The 4,380-nt window shown below is 34.6% G+C and overlaps 1 long non-coding RNA gene across 2 annotated transcripts; it reads left to right on the top strand.

Annotated features, from left to right (window-relative positions):
* Positions 1-2,307: 2,307 nt before the first annotated feature.
* Positions 2,308-3,881, top strand: LOC114077668. Of its 2 annotated transcripts, none has more exons than XR_003579023.1 (3): positions 2,308-2,418; positions 2,737-2,859; positions 3,842-3,881. It is a non-coding gene; the product is annotated as an uncharacterized LOC114077668 (long non-coding RNA). The 2 variants fall into 2 exon arrangements; XR_003579024.1 differs by lacking the exon at positions 3,842-3,881 and adding an exon at positions 2,947-2,996.
* Positions 3,882-4,380: the final 499 nt, after the last annotated feature.

The following is a 4,380-nucleotide window of genomic DNA, read 5'->3' as shown; positions in this document are numbered from 1 at the left end:
GATAATGATGAAATAAATGAAGAATAATGTCAGAAAATGAAATAAAAATAATAACTGAAGAAAGTTGTTATGGTTAAAATGAGTCTCTTTTTCAATGGTATGCTACTACATGATTTTACATGATGGTAGCCTAATGTTATGACTTGAACTTGAAATGCTTAGGGATAACCTATGACGGCATGTTGCCCTAGGTATATCTTAAAATGGTTTCAAATGTTTCTTTGGTTATATATGTGAACCTTCATGATTGATTTGCAAGGATTGGAGTCTTTTGTATAGGCTTGGTCCTAGAAGTAAGGGTAGCATGATTCTCCTTGTAGGCTGATGATGTCGGTTTGATTGAGCTAGAAGTTACCTTAGTATAACGTTGAAACAAAAGAAAGAGGCCTTATGGCTAAATCTCCTTGTTCTTTTCCCCTAATGTTGTATGACCTTGGTGTCTATTGTATTGCATAAAAACCTTAAGTCGTTGGGTAGTATGACCTAACTTGATAACTGAAGGATAATTTGCATACATTATAAGGTTTATAATCCTTAGTGTACCTATGTTGACTCATTGTAATTCCTTCTAAAGTAGTAATGACTTTTAAGTGATGAAAATGAACGTTGATAGGTTAAGATCCTCTTGAGGTTGGGTTATGTTTCACAAAATTGGGTTTAACTTAAGAGGGGGATGGTGATGTGAGTAGTAAGTTTGTAGATATTTTCATCTAATCCTTTTATTCTTACTTGAACTTTAATCTAACAATTTTTAATAACCATGTTCGTGATAGGAGCTTTTGATAAAGTATGAATTGCATGCCCTTCATATTATGGTTATGTCTTGCTTTGACACTATCTTGAGAATATTTTGAAGATTCTTAATTACTTGAAATAACTTTTTGAGCAAAATATGGTTTTGTCATGAACTGTGCATCTTGATATGCTAGTTGTGTATTTAATTCATGGGATAAGGTAAGAAGCATGTTTTATGTTACTCTTAATGTCTAATGTTTAGACTTATAATGAATAATTTGAGTCTCCTTAAAATGAAAATGATGATTCTCTTGAAAAACTATGTGACTTTTTCGAAAGCATGATTGTAGACTCACTTTTTAAAAGTATAGGCATGTCTAGCTATTCTTGTTGTGTGTGCCTATGAATTGCAAGACTTTCCCTATATAATGCATGTTTATGAAAGCTAGGGTTATTCTATAAATTGAAATATTGTGAAATGGCTTCCTATTGTTATGATGTGTATGGTGTGAATTACCCTTTTGGCTTCATTATGAAGAAAAATTATGAGCATGCTTTTGGCTAATAGTTGAGAAATTCTCATGTTACAGTAAAGTTTACCTTGTGCATTTTCTTGGGTAGGAACTCATTAAAATTGTAAGTGTGTTGAGGAGAATGACCTTCCTCTAAAGACACAACTAAGCGTGATATGGTTGAGTATGACCCTCATGTCACTAGGCCTAACTAATGATTGGACGTGTTCCATGTAATTTTTTTGGATGAAACTAATGTGGAGTTCCTTGACTTGTTAATGTTCATATTTACATTGGAAACGTTTGGGTACACTACACAGTATTAGGCCTACGACCACAATTATTCTGGACTACACTTGTAAATTTTTTTCCTAAAGTAGTTTTGGGAACGCTTTTAAAGTGTAGCCAAAATTTATAACTTTTAGCTACATTAATTTTGGAAACACTTCAAAAGTGTACTCTTTAATAATATAAGATACACTTTATAAGTGTTGTTAAAATATGATATAATTGGCAACACCTATTTACATATATGACCACACTTCTAAGATGTCCTATTTTTATAATTGAAAAAACAACACTTTATAAGTGTTGCCTTAAAATTTTTCACTCAAATATTATATTCCCTCCAATATTTTTAACACTCCCTCCCATTTTTATTGGCCAAAAAAAATAAACATTAATAAAAGACCAAACATTAACTTTTTCACTTCACTTTACTCTTTCACTGCACTTGCTTCGTTCAGCTTTCCTCCTTCACATTTCCATCCAGATTTTCGATGAACAAAGAGTTGATGAACCAAGATGAAGAGAGGTGAAGATAGCAGAAGAACCGATTCTCCTTTCTGATACACGCTGAAGAGTTGAGTTGAAGAGTTGCAGTCATCAATGAACTCTTATCTCAAGTCGTCATCTCCAAATAACAATTTTTTGAAGAGCAAGTACGATTCTCTTTTCCTATACGTATTTCGTCAAGTGTTAGTTCTAAAGCAGTCTTCTTTTTAGCTGAAGTGTTTGCTTTTTTGTTTTGTGTTTAAAAGGAATGAATATTTCTGGGTTGTTTGCAAGATGATGAATTGAAGCTAATTAGTCTCTCTGTCACACCTTTCTCTCAAGTTTCTCACTAAAGAACACAATTTCAAACAGATTTTGTTGGAGTAGGTTTTATCAGGTAAGAAATTTCATTCTGAAAGTCTAAATTTTAGCTTTATTGTTTTGATATTCTTGTGTTTTTATACGATTTTTGGGAGTGTGACTTGTATTTTAGCTTCATAAGTTGATTTTTGGGAGTGTAGCTCGTATTTTAGCCTCCATATATAAACCTCTTTTTTCACTGTTAGGGATGGAAAAAAGTTGTGATTTATTTGAGCAAAAACATTTAGAGCAGCTAAAGAAAATAGTTAAAATATATATATAGAAACACATTCAAGGCAGGGAGAGTCAAGTGGCGATAAGAGTATCACATTTTCTAATTCGTTTCGCGTATCAGTTTTCCCAATCTTTGTTCGAGTTCGTGATTCTGCCCGAAATTCTCATCCGTTGTTAGTGTTCAAGTTTCTTGGTGAAGATCGTTTCCCTGCTCGTCCCGTTCCAGTTCACTGCCTGAAGAAAGGTAATGTTGTTTTCCTCATAGTTTCCGGTGCATATTAACTCTATCCTTCACTTGTGTGATTACGTTGTGTATTTGTTGTATCCCCAGACCTCACTCGAAGAGCTGATGGACGGAAGCTGAAGAACTTATTTCATCAAGTAAGTACAAATTTAGACTTACAAATTTACAAAATTCATCAGTTGTTTTGGCCATTAGTATAGATAGTAACTCTATTTGCTGGAAATTTGTCAAAACGCGGCTGGGTCGACGGACCTCGGGACGGGACGTCATGGTCACAACGAGCCGTCGTGGACCTCGCGACGGGCCGCCGTGGACCTCGTGACGGGCCGTCGTAGTCATGAGAGGCCGTCGTGGTCATGACGGGCCGTGGTCATGATGGGCCATCGTGGTCATGAGAGGCCGTCGTGGTCATGACGGGCCGTCGTGGACATCCGTCGTGGTCATGACGGGCCGTCGTGGACTCCGTCGTCCCACAGTTGCAAGTTTCTTCTGCTACTTCTCTGATCTTCATCATGAACATGCAGAACGGACCGTCATGGCTACGACGGTCCGTCACGCTTTCCGTTACAGCTGAAATTTCAAATTGATTAATTGTTAAATTTCTTTATTTTGTGTTCTTTCTTGATTGAACAGATTTGTTTAGTAGAGGAATTGATATTCAAGAAGTTAACGTTGTTATCAATTCTGATTTTCCTATGAACTCAGAAACGTATTTGCACAGGGTATGTATAACAGATCTTTGATCTTGCTTATTGACTTATATATTGTTTTTGCTATTTCATAATTGGTAATTTATTGTTATTGGCTTTGGTTTGAATTGAGCTAAGGTTTTATTTCTCTTGACCACTATTCATCTTGCTTGTTTGAACATCAAAAGATGCAATCTAATTTTCTGTAACTGCTGGATTTCTTGCCTCTCTATATTGTTGCAATCTGAACTTCTTACCTCTTCTATATAACTGCCAATATCTTATTTGTGTAGGGAAATGGAGGTGATCAAATTTGAAGTGGATGATGAAGAGTTTTTGAACTATTGTAAAAGTTTAAATACATATTTGATTCATTGTATACACATTTAGAATATTGATGTATAAGTATGGGTATGTACACAACACATACTATCTTTTGGTTGTACATGCAATATTTCTCGAAGTTTATTTGAAATATATAGCTTCAATTGAATGATTAATTAGTTCATTTTGTGTTTTAGGTCACTTGTATGTATGTAAATATATTATATATATTTGTTCTACATGTAGGCATATAAATGTTGAAGTTACACTTTGTAAGTGTTGCTCTAGGTAGATAAAAATTTACACTTTGAAAGTGTTGCAATATATGACCAATAAAAGGCAACACTTTTTAAGTGTGACCAATAAATCTGAAAAGGCAACTCTTTTAAGTGTAGTCTAACAAAAAATAGGTGTTGCTAATGCACGTCTTCAAAGCGTGCCCTTATTCCTATTTGGCTACGCTTTATCAGTGTAGCCAAAGATGGCAACATTTAAAAAGTGTTGCCTA

The sequence above is a fragment of the Solanum pennellii genome, chromosome 6 (assembly GCF_001406875.1).
Source record: "Solanum pennellii chromosome 6, SPENNV200".
NCBI classification, from domain to species: domain Eukaryota; kingdom Viridiplantae; phylum Streptophyta; class Magnoliopsida; order Solanales; family Solanaceae; genus Solanum; species Solanum pennellii.
This window is presented reverse-complemented; position numbering and strand designations above follow the sequence as displayed.